This window comes from Mauremys mutica, chromosome 11, assembly GCF_020497125.1.
Source record: "Mauremys mutica isolate MM-2020 ecotype Southern chromosome 11, ASM2049712v1, whole genome shotgun sequence".
Classification (NCBI taxonomy): Eukaryota; Metazoa; Chordata; order Testudines; family Geoemydidae; genus Mauremys; species Mauremys mutica.
This window is the reverse complement of record NC_059082.1, coordinates 65,203,759-65,224,118: the sequence shown is the minus strand read 5'-3', so window position 1 is coordinate 65,224,118 and position 20,360 is coordinate 65,203,759. Positions and strand designations below refer to the sequence as shown.

At 44.4% G+C, this 20,360-nt stretch overlaps 1 long non-coding RNA gene across 2 annotated transcripts in view; it reads right to left on the bottom strand.

The window, feature by feature from the left end:
• Nucleotides 1–7,271: 7,271 nt before the first annotated feature.
• The window catches only part of LOC123344393, a 95,983-nt gene continuing 82,894 nt past the window's right edge, over nt 7,272–20,360 (bottom strand). For both annotated transcript variants that reach the window (XR_006572543.1, XR_006572542.1), the window contains exon 3: nt 7,272–7,339. This is a non-coding gene — a long non-coding RNA (uncharacterized LOC123344393). The remainder of the gene's footprint in view (nt 7,340–20,360) is intronic.

Below are 20,360 nucleotides of genomic sequence, written 5' to 3'. Positions count from 1 at the left end.
CTGGCTGTTTGGGGAGGCACAGCCTCCCCTAACTGGCACTCCATACAATTTCTGAAACCCAATATGGCCGTCAGGCCAAAAAGTTTGCCCACCCCTGTTCTAGAGGGAAGAGTCTGAAGAGGATATAGACTGGTGAGAGCACTGGAGTGGAAACATTTCCACTTCTGCAGGAACGTTTTACATGTGGCTGGCTTTCTACTGCTTAAGAGGCTAGTGTGAACCTCAGGAGAACAGCCCAACTCTGTACCTGAGAACCAGAGACGACTGATGCCTGCTGATAGTGGGGGTGCACAATTTAAAGGTTCACAGCCCACCCCAACAACTTGAGTCATGCCCCCTTACTCTCAGTGGCCCCTCTCTGCAGCACCCAGCTGTTTGTTGCTGCCTCTTCTCACAGCTCACAGCTTGCCATCTCCAGCAGCTGCCATGCAGGGATGGGCCTGGCCATACCATGTGACCAAGTGGGGCCAGCAAACCCTGGAAAAAATCGGGGGTGGGGGGGACATGACCCTACATGCCTCCCCACTACATTTCGCCTCTTCTGAGAACCATCCAGAAACCAGGCCTTGAGGTACAGGATAAGAGGTTATGCTGGGTTGTGGTGCTCAAATTCTATCAGAAGATCCATTCTGAGAGGGAGATGCAGAGATGCCTCCATCAAGAGGTGAAGCAGGTCCAGGTACCACACTTGTATCAGCCAAGAGGGTGCTATCAGGATGGCCACTTGCTTGTTCTTACTTCAGTTTGATCGGGGTCTTCAGAATCAGTGGCATTGGGGGTAGGCATAAAGAAGAGTGTGCATCCAGGGAACTAAGAGGGCATCTCCCATAGAATTGTGACTGACTCCCCCATGGAGCAAAAGAGTGATATTTTGTGTGGTGTTACAAAAAGATCTGTCTTCAAAAGGCCCCAGGCTTGGCAGTTGCTGTGAAAGACCAAGTGGTTGAGTTCCTGTTGCCCTAGATTTGAGGGATGTATATACCCCAGAATGTGATCAAGCTAATTGCAACCATATTATGTGCACTCAGCCACTATGAATTAATGAAATAGAACACCACAAGTTAAGGTTAATTTGGAGACAGGCTTTCAGAAGCAAGGTCATAACTACTGGCAGTTTTGCTAATCAGTATGGGAGGAGGGGAGGAAAAAGTAAATAACTGAGAATGAAAAAAAGATGTGGATGGACAGCCTTGACTCTAGACGCCTCTGACAGAAAAAGTTTATTGAAGGTTAGGAGAAGTAGGGGTGATGAGTTAGTAGGGGTCATTATGTTCTGTGTGTTTAGTAGAAGTTGGTTATAAAAAGTTTAGATAATAGAGTGTATTTGGGAGCAGTCCTTGGGAGCCATCCTGGGAGAGATGTTTTCCTGATATCTTTACTCCCCCGGCAGGGAGGCGTTTGGCCAGAGCTGTCCTGTCATTGATTACTCAATACTGTCTCAGAATATAGGTTAATATCTGTGATGTTCTAAACCTATTGCTTATGTCTGTGTGTGCTTAAATCTAATAAACTGTAGTGTTAGACAAAAGCATGCTTACTTGCATTACTCCTTGATCAGACAGAATCACTGACTTCCTGTTGATTTATTCCTTACACCATCTGGCGTGAAATAGTTAAGTTGGCCCTGTTGGGGGTTCTGATAACTCCGGGTTACATTCCCACTACTGATTCTGCTGGAAGTGTCTGCTCAAGAGTCTGTTCAAGACTGTGCCATGATAGTTTGGATGTCCAGTAGGTACACTGCGGAGATCTCTATGTGGTGGGAAGCCAGTTCCACAGCCTTAGAGATTCTGTGCATAAGTACTGTGATCTTGCTCCCCCTTGTTGATTCAATACACTGCCACCCTGTTGTCTCACATTATTCTGACTGAGTGGCACTCCGGTTCCAGGTTGTTGATATAGAGAGAGGCTTCCTGAAGAGTCTGTTTGCCTCGACCTGTGAATTCCTGGAAATGGTCTCTCAAGTCTAGGAGAAAGGCATCCGTCGTAATGATCTTTGTTGGTGGTGGATGCAAGAAGGTGGTTCATACACATGAGGTGGCTCCAATGCAGTCTATTTGCTGAACTAGTGTAAGGGTTAAATTTTCCAGGTGTATGTGCAAACCCAAGGACTGAAAAAAGGCAAGGGCTTTGCTGGTCATTGACTGGACCTCCAGGGTGGAGCAACTCCTGAGGAGCCAATTGTCCAGGTAAGGAAAGGTAGTTATGCCCCATCATCACAGGTAAGCTGCTACAAAAGAGAGGAACTTTGTAAATACCCTTGGGGCAGTGGAAACTTCGAAGGGGAGGATATGATGCTGGTAATGCTCCATGCCATCAATAAAGTACAGGACAACTGTGGAAGGGATGCATCCTGATTTGAAAATATGCATCCCCTGGGTTTAGGGATGGATTATGGCCACTAGAGTCACCATCCTGAAATACTGCAAGGGCATATAGCTAGGGCCCTATCAAATTCTCGGCCATGAAAAACGTGTCATGGACCATGAAATCTGGTCTCCCCCCATGAAATCTGGTCTTTTGTATGCTTTTAACCTATACTACACAGATTTCACAGAAGAGACCAGTGTTTCTCAAACTGGGGGTCCTGACCCAAAAGGTTATTTTAGGGGGGTTGCAGTATTGCCATCCTTACTTCTGGCCAACAGCTGCCAAGCTCTGAAGGCAGTGCCCTGCCAGCAGCAGCACAGAAGTTAGGGTGGCAATAACATACCAGGCCACCCTTACTTCTGTGCTGCTGCCTTCAGAGCTGGGCGGCCAGAGAGTGGCGGCTGCTGACTGAGGGCCCAGCTCTGCAGGCAGCAGCGCAGAAGTAAGGGTGGCAATAACATACCATGCTGTGCTGCTGCTGGCAGCGGCTCTTCCTTCAGAGCTGGGCTCCTGGCCACCACTCTCCAGCTGCCCAGTTCTGAAGGCAGAGTCACCGCCAGCAGCAGCACAGAAGTAAGGCTACCAGTACAGCAACCCCCCCTACAATAACCTTGCGACGACCCCACAATTCCTTTTGGGGTTAGGATCCCTACAATTACAAAAATTGTGAAAATTCAGATTTAAATAGCTGAAATCATGAAATTTATGATTTTTTAAAATCCTACGATTGTGAAATTGACCAAAATGGACTGTGAATTTGGTAAGGCCCTGCATATAGCTGTTTAGGATCCTGAGGTCTAAGATCAGCCTCCAACATCTATTTCTTTTGGGGACCAGGAAGTATTTGGAATAGAGCCCTCTTCCCACAAATTCCTGGTGAACCAGCTCGATTGCCCCAGGCTCAAGAGAGACTGGCTTTCCTGCTTTAAGAGAGCCTCATGAAAGGGGTCCCTGAAGAGGGACGCACAGGGGAGAAGGGGGGAGGGGTAAGGCAGATCTGAATGAAACATCCTATGCAAACTACCTTTAAAATCCACCTGTCCAAGGTAATGTGTTCCCAAACAGATAGAAGAGAGGGTATCTGAAGTGGGAATGGGGGGCGGTGAGCCATGGGTTGGCACAGCATGAGATCCAGAGAGGGGGTGGTAGTGGCCCTCAAGCAAGTTGTCAAAATCACTATTTAGAGGAAAGTGCAGGCTGGGAGTTCACCATAGAAGAAGGCTTTTCTCTTGGGGGCCCTTTCTTTTTGAAAATTGATTTGTTCTTATTTAAGATCAGACTCGCTTGATCAAAAAGATCTAACATAAACCTGACATGACTGAAGACCAATTTCCTGGATGAGCCTCTCAGGAGCCAATCATCCAGGTCTGTCAAGATCTGACTTCCCCTCCTCCTGAGAAAAGCCACCACCACCATCGTGCATTTGGTAAAGACAAGTAGTGTTGATGACAGGCAGAAGGGGAGAACCGTGTACTGGTATTGATGGTCAGCGATGAAGAATCTGACAAACTTCCTGTGACCTGGGAAGATTGCCATGTGAAAATAAGCATCCAGAAGATCAAGTGCAGCAAACCAATCATGATTCAGAGCAGGAAGAATAGTAGCCAGGGAGAGCGGAATCTCATGTACTTAATGAGTTTGCTGAGAATGTGGAAATCAAGGATAGGTCTCATTCCTCCCTTGGATCTGGGGATCAGAAAGTACCAGGAGTAAAATCCCTTTCCAGGAAGATGATGAGGAACCTCCTCTGTAGCTCTAGGAGTATACAGGGTTTGTACCTGCTGTAACTCACGAGGGGTCCCTGAAGAGGAATGGTAGGAGGATGGGAGTGAAGGGAATGGATAGGAACAGAATGGCGTAACCCAATCCCATAGTGCTTAGGACCCATAGTTATTGTCTCCTAAGCATTGTAAAAGTGAGACAGCCTGTTCCCAAGAATCTGGGGCATACATATGTCACCGACAAATGAGATGCTGCTCTTGAAATGCCAGTCAAACAGACTCTCTAGCCAAAGAATGCAGAGGATGGGTCATCTGACTAAAAGCAGTCCTAGAAGATTTCCTCCTCTGTGATTTATGCCCCTTTCTGGGGAAATCTTGCTGCCTCGCAGGGTAGGAAAGCTGACAGAAATATCACTGAGGATGATATTGCTGTTTGTTGGTTCTCAAAATGCCGTCTCCTTGTGGCCTGGATATAGATCCCCAATGAGAGTAGAGTGGTCTGGGAGTTTTTGAAATAGTGTAATCTCTCATCAGTTTTCTCCGAGAATGGGAAGTGACCAAACAGCAAGTCTTCTACGCTTTGCTCAATTTCAGGAGCTAGACCGCAGTTATATCACGAGATTCTTCTCATCTTTACAGCTGAGACCATGAGCCTAGACAAACCATCCGCTAGATCCAGAGCTGATTGTAAGGATGTCCTGCCCCCTAAAGGACCTTCCATAACAAAAGACTTGAACTCCTCCCTGGAGAAGTCTGGTAACTTGTCCACAAATATCAACATAGTCCCAGATCATAGTGGTACCAGCCTTGTATTCATACTGAGACCCAAAGAGGCATTGATACTGAAAACAAAGCTGGTTCCGGGCCAGCAGATGCAGACTGCGCCATAATCAGCATCAGTACCAAGGATTCTATCTGTTTCAACGATGCCCTCAGTGCCAAGCAGAAAGCAGACAATGCCAGTGCATTCTGGGTAAACTGGTGCAGTTTGCCACCAATCCAGAGGGAGCTGAGGACACCATGGACGATGCCACTGCAGTCAGATGGTCTGGGTAAGAGGTGAATCAGAGTGGAAACTGACGGTGCTGCCACACATGTCCAAGGTAACAGACTCAACGGGTACCCCTGAGATGGTACCAGAGTTGATGGTACCAGAGTTGATGGTACAGATTCCCCCTGCTCCTGCCTTGGTAGCAGAGGGTAGAATGATTGCTCTAGCCTGCAATTTGGCAAAATATGACAAACAATCACTGCTCAGGAGAGGTCCAGAACACTTTCAGCAATAACATTTTCAGTATAGAAATGACACTATTATGTTCATCATTATCAGAGTAAAACATCAAGCCAGTAAATTGCTTCTCACTGATTTAAAAAGAACACTCCAAAATTAGAGTGGGGAGAAACATTTGATTCTCTTGTTTTTAGTACTGAAAATGGCAATATACTTCATTGACAATTATTTTAATCCCCTCTATCAAAATACAAAAGTACATTTATGAGCACTGTTGTATATTTGTGAGATTTTCTTCTACAAACTGCAAAGTGGGGATTACTCTTGCTCTCATTTTAAAAGTGTTTACTAGACTTGGTTGGCATGGTTTAAAGAAGTACATTCTCTCTGGCAGGTTCTAGCATTTTCTGCTGTGCCCTTCGAGTTGATAAGGGACGATAAAGTTGCTATTTTCTTTTTCATTTTTCAGTACTCCTTATGCTTATTTAATGAAGCATAAATATGGATAGCACTTTTCTCCTCATATTTAGTTGAAAATCTTTGATGACTGAAAATGCACTTAGCTGCAGAAGTGACTGCCTTTAACTAGTCTTGAAAATAGTTTTCTTTCTTCTAAGTATTATTATATGGAGACTAATTGTTTGCTCATTTCTGGGGGGAGTACCTTTATGGTTTTCATGTTCATGAGCCATTTCCTCTCTCTGAAATAATCTATCCACATTAATGCATGGTGTTGGTTTTAGAGAAGGGATAAGAAAAAGCTTACATAGTGTTTAGCTTGAACAAGAAAACATTTTCCTGTAATAAAGATGTGGAGGCTTGTACAATTATTGGTTAAGGCTAAAATAAAAGATCTGTTCTGTGTGTAGATGCCAAACTGTTCAGTGGTTGCTCACATATATTATTCTCTTGTCTTTTGCGGAAGGGATGGGAAAGGATGTGCCACTAAAACAAAGGAATGATATTTTACACATTTTTCTTTATTTAATCATTTCTTCCCTTTTCTACAGTTGGCAGTACAAAGAACTCTGGAGCTGGAAAATTTATCTATATATTCCAAAAATGCTCTTGGAATCTGAACTGCGAACACATACAAACTAAAGATTAGGGACTAGACTGAGTCAAGATGGGTCAGAGTGTATATTATAAGCATTCCTGCACCAGCTACTCTACTTCCATTCCAAGAGGACAGGGCAAGCAGTGTTGCCAAGTAGCTACCCTTTCTCAACATTTCCTCCAACTATCATTTACTCACTCTGGATTGTGCTGCTGTGTGTGTGTCTCCAGTGGAGGACAGGTTGAAGCCACTCTATGCTGCTGCATTCTCCTTTCTCTAGTGTCCTTTCTGCTGTCAGGGCTTATGTCGGCAGAAAGAGGATAGAAAATTAAGTGAATCAGCTACATACCTGGATAACATTTTCACTTTGTCATTTTGTCAAAACGGGAGGCTACCTCCCTGCTCAGCATCCCCACTCTCCACCACACACATAAAACTTGACTGAGCTAGCACACATAGTTCACTATAGGTGATGAGTCTGTGGCTAACAGTTGCTCAAGGCTCATAACATAGCAGGTCACAGATAGAAGGCTACAAAAGTGAAACATATATAACTCACAAAAAAGACAATAAGAGGAAATGTAATCCTGTAAGGGAGCTAGGCCAGGATCCGGGACATGACTTGTTTACAACACAAAAAATGGAAATGAGTCAATGTGATGCTATATAACAGGCAAGCTAGAGATGACTGGGTGACCCACAGAACTGGCAATGAGACACTGATCTTTTCTTCTCTAGGTCAATTGTTCAAACCTGATTTAGGTTGTTAATGATGACCACCACAAGACGTCCTACTTGACAGCCTTGTTGGCACTCTTAACAGGGGGCTGTAAGACTGAATGCACATAGAATGCATTACCTTGGAAGTAAGTTCACTAGTGGGGTGAGTGGCTGCCTGTGTTGTACGAACGTATGCTGTGGATAAAGAGGATTCAGGCTCCAGGATTGTCCATATGGTACCTTTTCAACACAAAATTCAATAAAGAAAAATAGGAGAGGTTTCAGCCGAACATGGAAAAAGGCTTTTTCACCGTGAGATGCACTAGAATGTGAAATATGCTGCCAAAAGGCCAAAAGCCAAGGACTGGCATCACACAATTCAAAACTGGTTTGGATATCCATACAGTATCTGGTTATGGAAAATAACCAAGAACATTTGGATAACACGGACCATAAACAGGCCAATTATTTCTGCTGTGATACAGAGTACAGGCTGGGCAAACCTACCATTTCTTCTGTCCAAACTGGTAAGGTTTTGTATACAGCCATTATTGTTTATGAGCATTAAAGCTGCAAAGCATTACTAATCAGTCACTTTGCAATTGTTTGCTTTGACTGCTGATTCAATTATAAAAAGCTTGAAAATGCCAAAATCTTTATGTACAGTCAGATCTGGGAGAAATTTTACAGTGTAGTACACCATTAATTGAAGTCAGGGGGTCAGGCAATATAAGCATAGAATTTAGCCAGATGTATTCCGTGAACTCATTTCAGCTCACAAACCACTAAGATTACCTGACAAATATTTCTCCCTACCACTACAAGATTTTTCAGCTGCTGAAGATGTTCTAAGGGAATCATGAATGCAGTCTCTAGCAAAAGTGTAGACATAATTTCTAGAGGAAAATATGTTGGAAGTAACTTTTCTAATTATACAATGCAGGAGTCCTTTAAATACTGAAGTGTCCTCACATTATCCCCAACCACAGTACGACAAGACCTTCGGTTCCTTCACTTGTAAAACTGACATATTACTTTTAAGAACAGGAAAAGCCGTATACACATATTGGAAATTAATCTCTCATCTCTGGAATGATCTATCCCCCCAAAGTCTCATTATCCTGCTTTCACGGAAGGGATAAGAAAGCCTTAGGATTGGATACACAAGTAAATATATTTATATTGTGTGTGTAAGCATGCATCTTATTTTATTAGTTCTTGAAATCCCAGATTTACAAGTTTAGATAGCAAAGGCCTTACCAAACTTCAGTGTTAGATAACAAATGGGAAGTGCTCTATTGGACACATACAGTATCGAAATTTTCCTTCATGCAAATTGTTTGTGCTTCCATTCCCAAAGCAACACAGGAAAGCATTTCTGTTAAAAGTTTATTGCCATATCAGGTTAAGAATTGAGCAGCATTATCTATGTTCGCTAGAATAAGCCTGCAATATAATACCGTGTGCAAAAAAAGGAGGGAGGAAGGGGGGACAACAATTCTGAACACATCCGTTAGTGCCAGTTAAAGGAGAAGGAAACATTTAGTGAAAAAAATCACATGCACCACCAATTCTACATGGGAGGACAAGGAAAAGAGAAATGGAGAAAAATTAAGCTGTCATCTATCTATCTATCTGTTGTGTATATTATATATATACACATATATGTATGTGAAGAGTTTAGTGTTTACATATGGACTCTCTATTATTGTTTTCACCATTTTCATTTGGCAGGCATAGAAAAGAGAGACTGTAAATTGCAGAGCTTTTGTCATTTTTATCCCTTAGTATGCATTTCGATAAAGGAGCATAACATAAAGGCTTCCTCTTCATCATATGCCTAATTATGGCTCTTCTAAATCACATTCTAAACCACAATGAAGAGAAAGATTATGCTTTTTCTTCCCCAATCCTAAAGTCTGGGTGTGCCATATTTGTGGCACTGCTGGCTGGCCTCTACAAAAGCTTATCTGTGACCATACTTGTATTTCTCACACAGCAGCACAGGGAGCTGCTACTGCATAATTAGGCCATCCCACAAAAGGCTTATTCTGTACATTAGAGCCCTTTTAAATGAATGCCTATATCTGGCAGGAAGAGTTCTATCCCATGCACTTTCAGAAAGCTACTAACAAGAATAATCAGGTCACAAAAATTGAAAGCTCTTGTGTTGTATTGGAGCAAAATGACAGCTGCATTCTGCATCTAAAGTGACTGCACTTCAAGTCATTTTACATTGACTTAACTCCACAATGCTTGGGTTTTTTTTAAAGTTTCGAGATCACAAAGTACAAAAACTTTCATATAAATACATTATGAATGCCTTCCTATCTTTCCCTGCATTTTATTATTGGTCTAGGTTTATGACATGGCTCACACATTCCAGTGATACCGTACATGCTGCTGTTTTCACACATAGGGAAAGTACTTAATCCAAAAAGTAAATACACTGCAGGAAAAAAAAATGTCTGCACATTTTTCTACCTGGTGAACTCCAGGAAAATACAAAATAGACTACATTTAGCATGTATATGATACAATGCAGATCATGTATCTGGATGTGTAGCCAAATGAACAACTTTTTCCATTGTAGACGTAAAAAATATTAAAACCCACAAAATACTCCAAAAACAGCTTTCCCCAGTTTCAGGCTTTAACAGTGTATGGTAGGGCGCCTGCCCCACACTGGGCTTTAAGGGGTTAATAGAGCCCTAGGGAGGCCGCACAGGAGGCAGCCAATCAGAGAAGGGCTGAAGGGAGCAGTCAATCAGGGCCAAGCAGGCTCATATAAACAGGGAGTTGCAGGGCAGAGGAGGGCAGTTCTCTGCTAGGAGCCCAGGGAGGAAAGACAGTATCTCTGGAGGGCTGAGAGAACTGCTAGCATCCCGGACAGAGCAGTGCTGCTAGCAGGGACCGGGGGAGTGAGAGACATCTCCTGGCTGGCTGCTGGGGTTTGCAGACCGAGGCCCTGAAGCAAGGGCAAAGAGGATGCTGGGGCCACGAGGAAGTGGCCAGACAAGTTGCTGCAGTAGCCACTAAGGAAAATGGCTGAACAGGGGACTGCAGATCCCCTGGAAGGGGGGAGCACAATGTGTGTTGCTGAAGAGGATGCCACAGTCCTGGGAGAGATATGGGTTCTAGAGGAGGCATGATGGTGGCAAGACACCAGCCGAAGAGGGTGCACTAACAACAGGGCCGGCTCCAGCTTTTCTGCCACCCCAAGCGGCAAAACACAAACAAATAAAAAAAAGATAAGCAGCAGCACTTTGGTGGCAGCTCAACTGCACCGCTTCTTCTGTGGCAGTTCGGCGGCAGGTCCTCCCTCTCTTCCTCTTTGGTGGCAATTTGGAGGCAGCTCAAAGAGGAAGAGAGGAAATGAGGGACCTGCCACCGAATTTCTGCCTAAGACCCAGACGTGCCGCCCCGATACCGGACGGAGTGCCACCCCTTTGAATTGGCCGCCCCAAGCACCTATTTGCTAAGGTGGTGCCCTGGAGCCGGCCCTGACTAACATGTTGAGCTAATCCCAAGATAGCCAGCAGGAGGTGCCAGAGTGATGAGTGAACTCCATTACACAGTGGAATATGCAACAGATACTTCCCTAAAACTGCATGTCTTTTTGGAGTTACATACAGATCATATAGAAGGTTTGCTATGCCCTGAGCACAAATATCTACAGAAGAAGATCTCAATTAGTGTTTCTTAGGGCAAGTGTACACTACAGCACTACATTGGTGCAGCTGCACCAATGTAGCTGTGCCACTGTAGCGTGTCTGGTAAAGATATGCTGTGCCAACAGGAGAGCACCCTCCCGTCGGCATAATTGCTCCACCTCAATGGAAGTGGAAGCTAAGTTGGCAAGACATAGCGCCGGTGTGGACAGCATGAAACTTGCATCACTTGAGGGAGGAGGGGCTTTTTCAGGCCCCTAAGCAATGTAAGTTAGATCGACTTAAGCAGTAGTGTAGACTTTCCCTTAGTTTTGTTCTCCCTTTGCTGGTTTCCTTGAAGGATTCAATCCACATGAGTCACTCTGAACACACAGGCCTGGGTATCCCTGTGGGAGGAAGGGAGGTCTTCTACAGCTGTGGGCAGATGTTTACCCATCCAAAACATGAATATAACTGAGGTTTTCTCTACTAACCCTCAGCCTAATTATTCTCTAGGTTCCTTGATAAAAGGTAATAATTACTCCAAATAAACCAATATTATCAGTGACTCAAATAATTTAAAAGCAGCCAATCAAAAGTTATTGGCTAAAGCTGTAAATGATACTACCTCTAAAGACAGTAAATGATCCAGAAAGTAAGTGAAATATAATTGCTCTGAAAAACATCAGTTAAAAGGCCAAATCCTGTCTGAATTTGGGTGTCATTTTGATTTTAAAATCAGAAAAGAACATATTAGGAATAGTTTAAATGAAATACTGCATTAAGGTAAACTTTTATCATAAACAAGTAGAATATAGCCACATACTGGCATTTTATAACTAATCCTACATTTTATGTAAACCTTCTGTCAGGTGGTCCATAGAATAATATAAGTTCCAGGTTCAAGTAACAATATTCCACTGGTCACAGTCAATGCTCATTTCCATGGTAAAACAGGTCAAGGCTCAACTGGAAATATTCTCTCTGTCACCTACTCCCAGAATAATACGTTAAAGGTTTGATTTACCATTCTGGTGCTTCCCATCTCAACAAGTGACAGACACTGACTCAGCTGAGGTCTGGAATAAATTAGCAGGGCAACACCTCCCTGAAAGAATTTAATAAATATAACAAGAAAACCAAATTACGATTAATGGAGCTAATTGGAAAAAAAATCATTTGGAATATTTTTGTGAAGTGTGGCAACTTCACTCAACTATTTTAGTTATGGGATCACATTATTCATCCATCACAAGAATTCAAATAATAGCTGGTTTATTCATTAAAATGATTATTGATACTGAAAGTTTCATAAATGTTGTTACAAAAGATAGGATTCAGAAAACTGAATGTGTTATTTATTATTTTGTCCTCTACTCATTCTCCTGCTTAAAAAGTGTCAGTGATGGTACAGAATAAATACCTTGCAAGAAATCACGAGAGTGAACAGTGGAAGCCAATCATTCACATAGGTTGAAATATATTCATATCAACAAATCAGCAAATACTTGCCAATACTGAAAATATACATAGAAACCATAGCTCGTTTGCAAATTTTCTAACAGAAAAAAGGGCTTACTTATTTGACTGATATCATTAACAAGCAATGCATGATTGTACACACAAACAGCGAAATGGTGACAAAGCAAAGGATGTATCGAACTGCAATTCCCATCTCATTCCAGCTAGAACAAAGGAAAAAGTCACTTTCCAGCAAAATATTGTTAGTGCATGTGATGAGTGATCTTTCTTGCCTAGAGGCTCTGCAGTTTGAGCGAAGATGCTATTACCATTTGAATCTTTCTACCATGGCTCCCCACATCTATAATTAGAACATACGAACAGCCATGCTGGGTCAAACCAATGGTCTATCTAGCCCAGTATCTTGTCTTCCAACAGTGGCCAATGCCAGGTACTTCTAAGAAAATGAACAGAACAGGCAATCGTTGAGTGATCCATCCTCTGCCATCCACTCCCAGCTTCTAAACAAGGAACACCCATCTAACCCTACCACAGAGACAACCTGGGGTGCTGTAACCTAAATGGGAGTCTCATCAGGAGACAATTCATATCTGCCTCCTTTACTCTTATTCTCCTCTTGACAGATAAGATAGCACCCCTACATTCTCAAGAGAAAGAGGAGTCCCTTCTTCCTTAGCACAATCAGCAGAACACAGGGCACTGCTCTACTTCCTCTCATCCCACTACAGACCAGCACAACAGATAAGCCCTCTCTCTACCTCAGCAGGAGTTGTGGGGAGAAAAGGCAAGTGAGATCCAGTCAGACTTACTCTTCCTTTCTTCTCAGCCCATGTGCTAGGTGCCTGATGGGACAAAAAGTTTGTCCCTGAGAGAAGGTTGGGATGGCAAGCAGCTCAGGTCAGCAAGGGAGATTTTCTTCTCCCCATGGAACAGAGGAGAATTTGCTGACTGACAACCCATGAAGGGAATCACATTTATACAACATTAAACTTAGGAAAATTGTTTTCCTATTGAAACAAATTGCTCTTTTCTGAATATTCCCCCCACTCCCTGCACTTTTCACATTTGGTCAATACATATGCACATGAAGAAGGTGAGTTATTGACAGAAATAGTTGTCTCAGCATTGCAGAAGACTTTAATGTGCTCAGCCCATCTTTAACACTTCTGTGCAACATTCCTGCTTTCCTTTCCAAATATTTAACTTTAAATGTTTAAATGTTTTGTTCTAACTCTCTACAAAGGAGAAGAGGTGTTTAAAATAGTACAATAGACATAACTAGGACTAATGGGATGAAATTAAGTAAAGCATTTAAACTATCAGAAATAGCCTAATCACTGGGATATATATATATTTCTTTAGAAAGGTGAGAGACTAGATAGCATATAAGCTTTTCCCTCCCTAATTTCTATAATTCTTTCAGGTATGTAGTAAAGAAGATTCCAGCTCTCTCATTCAGAGCCTGCAGGGAAAGTGAGCTTCTGAGCCAAAAGAGAAGTCTTATAGTCTGCTCTCACAATATTTATTACCCAGGTATAACTCCACTAACTTCAGAGGAATTACTCTTGATTTATACTTATTTAAGTCAGAGGAGAATCAAAACCTTGGTTTTCCTAAAGAAACATCTTGTTTAGATATTTCTTTAAGAAAACCGTGTCTTACACAGTGTGTATTTGGTTTTGAAATACCACATTATGTGATACAGGGCAAAATTCATATTCAGTATCCTTCTGGGACAACCTTGAGTTTATTTTTTGTTTGATATTGTTTGTACATTCCATCACATTTATTTGCATCTATTGTAGTGGAAGGTGAAGGGCAATGGTCGGGAAGTGTTTTTTCTCCTCTAGGATTTACTTGGGCTTGTGTTACTCATTTGGCATGTTCTAATTCCCTTTTACATCAGATACCTTAAATGTTTGTTGTGTTTATTTTAAGTTCCATAAATGTTTGGGCCTGAACACCTATATACAAAATGTATGAATTATACTGAGTAATCCATACCACAGAGTGCTCCTAACTTTAGACCAAACAATGCTTATCCAGTTAAGTAGCAAGAATAATGCAACAGCAGGACATTTTGGCTAACAATTAGTTGGTTGGGTACCCACAAAAAGGTAATTCCATTAGCAGCACGTACTTTGCCACAGTAAGTACTCTGCTGCCTATATATCTGTAACAAGAACAAGGAAAGATTAAAATGCAGTTTTACTTTGAAAGCAGGAAGTCACTTTGAACAATTATATTCAGACAAAGACAAGGAGAAAATCTGCTAATATCATGCCCTCCCTCAGGTATATACTAATGAATATTACATTTTTCAGATAACATGTTTAAGTTCCTCAGAGAAGACATGAGACCTAGCATCCTTTCCTAGGTAAAAGCTGACCAGTTGTAGATTCTTTTCATATATTTTTCTATTCTCCCTTTTGCATTTGTGGAATTGTCATCCATAATTCATTTGTGCTGGCTGGTATGATGTGTATTTGCTTAGTAATCAGAACATTCTTCAGACGCTTCAAATTGTGCTCATTCTTTCTATTCTATTCCTCCTGTAAACAGTGCTGCATTGATAATTATGAAAACATTTTCTCCTTCTCATATAAAACTAAGTAATCACATAGCAATTTTAACTTAATTTACATGTCTGAGCTCTGTCTCCTGTACATTAATTTGCTTCAAGGGCTCTCCTAGCTACAAGACAATAAAGCATTTTTACTGACGATAATAGTACTGAACCAAAGGCAAGCCCGTTATTTCAGTAAGTTAGTAGTTCCTAGTTACCTGCAACATATAACATTTAACTACCGTTTACTATAAAATAACAAATATTGAATATACCAATCTGTTGTGCTAAACAGCAAGAAGATCCAAATTCAGAAATGAGCTCAAGAACTCAGGCCTCAAGGATTAATGATAATTGAATCTCAAATGGTTCAGAGTTTCATTTTCATTCAGATAAGCATCTGATGCCTGTATGCTTATCAGAACTATTCAAAATTAGGATTTTCAAAAGTCTTCAGAATTGGCCTCTCTCTACTCCCAGTGAAGTTGATACTAAAACTCTCTGACTTCAGTGGAAGCAGAGTTGGGCCAACACTGAGAATTTCTGGAAATTCTTAACTGTAAACCTGGATTGAAAATCTCATGAGAACACGCTTTTCCTTTGAAAGCCAAGATTTTTTTAAAAGGGTATCTAAAAAGTTAGTCTCTTAAAAATATTTAACACCGTGACAGAGAGCTAAGATCCAGCAGCTGAACCAAAACTCTGGTAGCTTGAAGTATGTCTACACTGCAATAACACACTTGCAGCAGACCCATGTCAGCTGACTTGGACTTGAAGGGCTTGGGCTGCAGGACTATAAAGTTACTGTAGATATTTGGGTTCAGCCTGGAGCCTGAATTCTGGGATCCTCCTCCCTTGCAGGCTCCCAGGACTCAGGTTCCAGCCCAAGCCCAACTGTCTATGCTGCAATTGTATAGCCCTGCAGCCCACGCCCAAGTCAGCTGACACAGGTCAGCTGCAGGTGTTTTATTGCAGTGTAGACATACTCAGGCACTAACTAGTCCCCTCAGGGCCTTGTCTACGCTACAAGACTATTTCGAATCAACTTAGTTCGAATTTGTGGATTCGACCTTATGAAGTCGAATTTGTGTATCCATACTAAATACACTAATTCGAATTTCTGAGTCCACATTCACGGGGCCAGCGTCGACTTTGGAAGCGGTGCACTGTGGGAAGCTATCCCACAGTTCCCGCAGTCCCCGCTGCCCATTGGAATGCTGGGTAGAGCCCCCAATGCCTGCTGGGGGAAAAAATGTGTCGAGGGTGGTTTTGGGTAACCGTCGTCATTGAACCGTCAATCACGCCCTCACTCCCTCCCTCCCTGAAAGCGCCTGCGGGCAATCTGTTCGTGCACTTTTCTGGTCAGTGACAGTGTGGACGCCACAGCACTGCAAGCATGGAGCCCGCTGCGATCCTCGCCGTTTTCTCCTCCTCGCACTTTATCATCCACCTCTTCCACATTCAGCTGCTGAGAAATTGGGCTACTTTTCAATGGTTCTGCAAGCACTGGGGGACCATAGGGGACGTTTTACCAACATGAACGTCGGATGGCCGGGCAAGGTTCCTGATGCGTGTGTTCTCAGGAACTGTGGGCTGCTCAGACGCCTGCTGGAAGGTAGTTTCTTCCCGTACCACGAAATAACTGTTGTGGATGTGCATTTGCCTATAGTGATCCTCGGTGACCCAGCCTGCCCGCTAATGCACTTGCTCATGAAGCCCTATACAGGCGCCTGGGACAGCGACAAGGAACTCTTCAAATACCAGCGAGCAGCGAGCAGCGTGACCTGTGACTGTTCAGTTTCTTTACAGAGAAGCTGAACCTGCCCCTGTTTCTTTACCCAGTTACTGTTGACTCTCCTCTTCGGTTAAATACCCCGTTCTCCCCGTTTCCCCCACTTCCAAGACACGTGTAAAAATAAAATACATGTCACACTGTTACTGAGGAGAGGTTTCTTTATTCATGACTTTTCGTTAAAGGGTTGAAACTGGAACGCAGACTGTGGTGGGTAGGGTGTGCGCTGATGTAAAGACCGCCTCTAAACTCAAGGAATGACAGGCTCCTGCTCCTACAGCGGTCCGCATTGCCGGACTGCTTGTTTCAACGGAGCCTGCCATCCCTCCTTTTTGGGATTCTGTGTGCGGGGGGCTATGTGGCCTTGTGGCGGAGGAGTACGGATACAGATTCCTCTGCTGCGTGACTCAGCGGTCCAGGACAAGGACCGCTGTATAAGATCTGTAACCGCCCTCCCCCGCTGCAAAGTCACATCTCCCCCGCCCACACAGATCCTGGAAACCACCTCCCATACCGACCACGGTGCCTACTGACTGCACTGTGTGTGTGACCCGCTGCTGATCCGGCCCCCGTGTCTGTACCCTGGGAAAGGTGCCTGTCCTATGCAATTAGCAACGCACTTCCCCACGCACCCCATTCAAACACAGTCTTCAGTGAAAAAACATGACGGAAACAGTACTTAACAGCAAAGTATTTTTATTACTTAAGTACACAGTTATGGGATGGGACTGGGATTGGGACTTGTTTGAGTCCGGAAGGGAAGGACTTATGCAAACGTAGGGTATGAGAGCTTTTGGTTACTTGAGCACTCTGCTGGGGTGCAGTGACAGTATTCACGGCCCAGGGCGGGCATCCTCCTGGTTATTTAGGGTGAGGGGGGTATGTGACTTTGTGGCGGGGGAGGGCGGTTGCAGAGATACTGCCGGGGGCTCTGTCCTGCAGCGGTCCTGCAGAACATACACAAGTCGCCGGAGTGTGTCCGTTTACTCCCTCACTAGTACAAGCATTGCTTGAGTCGCCTGCTTGTGTTCCTCACGCCACCTCTCCTCCCATTCGCTGTGTGAGCGCTGGTACAGAGAGACTTTCTCCCTCCACTGCCTCTGCTGGTCCGCCTCGGCTAGGTAGCAGCCCACACATTCATCAAAAATCGTGTCCCTTGTCTTTTTCTTTCGCCGCCTAATCTTCGCCAGCCTCTGCGAAGGGGATGCTGTGGAAGGTCTGGAGACAGTGGAAGCTGTGAGATGGGAAACAGTTAGTGAATTCCTTGCAAAGATACTTTTTTGCGAACAATTAACTGCGTCTAGGCTGTCTCTGTGAATTTTTTGTTGAGACTCCTGTGCCTGCTGTTGCACAAATCATTTGCGCGGTGGATTCTGGGTAAATGTCACCAGTCATTCCTTCCTCCGGGAAAGCAACGGCAGACAATCATTTCGAGCACGTTTTCCATGAAATGCCCTGGCACACGCCATAGCGTGGCAACAATGGACCCTATTTTGCCTTTTGTGTATGTCACCGTATGTGTACTAGATGCCGCTGACAGAGGCGGACCAGCAGCGCTACACAGCAGCATGCTTTTGCTTTTGCATGACAGCAGCGATGGTTACCAGGCATACTGCACCGTCTACCATACCATGAACTGGTAAGAAGACGGTAATAAGATGGTCATGGTTACCTGTCCTTTTGCACTGCGCCATTTGGTGCTGTCATAAGTGCCCCTGGCCGATCAGCCAGGGGCGCAAAAGCAAAATTTGGGAATGACTCCCCGAGTCAATCCCTCCTTTTTGGGTATCTAAAAATAGAATCAGTCCTGCCTAGAATATGGGCAACTGTACTAGAGAACCACTGTATCATAGAACCAGAGAGCACAGCTGCTCTCTGGCCAATCATGCATAAATTTTGAGCTGAATGCTGTTCACAGGGTGTGCTCCTGAAACAACCCCAGCTGTTCATTCCGTTCTTCCCCCAGCCTTCCTGGGTTCCAATACCATTGTCCCCCCACTTGTGTGATGAAGTAATATAGAATGCATGAATAAGACACAGGTAGTCGTTTGTGAGAAATGAGTGGAAGGAAGCCTCCAGCTGCAATGATAGTCCAGAGATGACATTAAGGGGTGTGGAGGAGGGAGCCAATCATCCCTCTGCTAGTCCAGGGGCAATTGAATCTTTTCTTTACAATGAAGGGTGGGGGCTGATGGAGCTCAGCCCCCTGTTGCAATGATGAGGACGGTTACCAGCCATACTGCACCATCTACCATGAAAAATTAGGACCAGGCGACCTTGATCGACCTGTCCGAAGCAAGTTGGTATGGTTACCAGTCCTTTTGCACTGCCCCATGTGCCAATAGGCTGATGATGAGGACGGGTAGCAGTCCTATTGTACCATCAGCCACCCATGGCGGGGTGGGAGGAAGGATGTTGTTGTTGAGTGCTGCAGCAGCGCGTCTATCTGCAGCATTCAGTACAGATACGGTGACATGTAAAAGAGTCAACAGAGGATTGTTTTCCCTTTAACTTCTGGGGGTCGGGGGGGGTGCGTAAATTGCCGAGCTATGCCCCGACCCACCGCGGACACTGTGTTTGACCCTAGAAGCATTTGGAGATCAGCCAAGAATGCAAATGCTTTTCGGAGACAGCAGGAACTGTGGGATACCTTGCGTCCTCGTTCCCCCCTCCCTCCATGAGCGTCCATTTGATTCTTTGGCTTTCCGTTACGCTCGTCACGCAGCTGCGTGCTGAGTCTGTGCTATGCCGTCTGTCCGGAGATTTTTTAAAAATACTTTGGACCAGGCGTAACATTACAGTAATTCCCCTACTTAGATGCAGGAGTCTCCGAGCGAGATAACCGTGGAGGACGGGCACTGAAGGAGATAGAGAGCGCATGCTGCGTGAAATCTAGCACGAACCATGGACCTATGCAGCCGTGCTCTGGGAGGCAGTGCTCCCTGAATACCGCATGAAAGCCTCGCGCGGAAAAGTGTGCTATCACGGAGCACCCAATAAGGCAGCTCTCCCCAGGAACCTCCTGCTGATGCTTATCGATTAACGGCAGGAGAGCTTCGTGGAGATCTCCCAGGAGGATTTCTGTTCTATCACCATATATACAGAGACCTCCTTTTCACACACTTCAGATTGCTGTTATATTAAGAATAAAAGTTTACATGGTTAAAGCACTTACCGAGTGATCCTTCCCCTGATTCAGGATCCGGGTTCATGGCCGGGGAGGGTTGGTAGGGGATCTCCGTGACGGTGATGAAGAGATCCTGGCTGTCGGGGACACCAGCGTTGTAAGCGCTGTCGCCTGCCTCGTCCTCCACAAACCCTTCCTCATCTTCCCCGTCCGTGAACATCGTCGAGGAACTGTCCGTCGACACTGTCCCATCATCAGAGTCCATGGTCACTGGTGGGGCAGTGGTGGCAGGCTCCGTAGCATCCGTTGGCCGCTTTGATTTTTTGGGAGGCTTGTCTGGGGTCCTTGATTTTCACGCGGCACTGCGTTGCATGACGGCTGTATCCTCTGTCTGTATCATGGCTTTGGAGACCTTCTCGTAGGTCTTTGCATTCCGTTTGTTGGAGCGCAGCTCCGAAAGCACAGACTACTCGCCCCCCACACCGATCAGATCGAAGAGTTCCCGGTCAGTCTATGCCAGGTCCCTCTTTCTATTCAGAGATTACATGAACTCCTCTGCTGGAGAGCTCTGCATTGCTGCCGGTGCTGCTGAGCTCGCCCCGATGTCCAACCACAAAATGAGATTCTAACTGTCCAGAAAGGAA